Source organism: Carlito syrichta, unplaced genomic scaffold (genome assembly GCF_000164805.1).
Source record: "Carlito syrichta isolate Samal-C Ts95f unplaced genomic scaffold, Tarsius_syrichta-2.0.1 Scaffold316365, whole genome shotgun sequence".
In the NCBI taxonomy this organism is placed as follows: domain Eukaryota; kingdom Metazoa; phylum Chordata; class Mammalia; order Primates; family Tarsiidae; genus Carlito; species Carlito syrichta.
Window position 1 is genome coordinate 5,325 of NW_007260461.1, and position 497 is coordinate 5,821.

Consider the following 497-nt stretch of genomic DNA (forward strand, 5'->3'; position numbering starts at 1 on the left):
CCTCGCCGCGGCTCCGCGGGAGCGTCCCGGGACCGTGGCCGGCCGGGGCGAGGGAGTCGCCGTGGGACGGGCTGGAAGGGCCGGGAAGTCCGGCTCTGGGACTCCCAAGGCCGGGCCTCCGTGTTCTCGTCTGTGAAGGGGGGGGACTCGCTGGGGACGCCTGCCAGCCCTGGCGCGTCATCTTCTGAGCCTCTAGACTGACCAAGTAAATGTGCGTGTGTGCGCGCGTGTGTGCGCGCGCATATGTGTGTGTGTTTATGTGGGTTGGTGGGGCCACAGCTTTTGCGATCTCAGAGGCAAGCCTGCAGGGAGGGGAAGGCCTGGGGATTCCAGAGAAGCCAAGCTCGCTCCCCGCCACTCTCCCCCTTCCATTACTCCCACCCTCTAAACTCACCCGTGAAGGAGGAACAGGAAAGAACCTTGGCAGTCATATGTTTCAGCCTCCTCGCCTCCACAACTTCGCAGGTAAGAAACGGGCGTCCAGAGAGGGGAAGGGG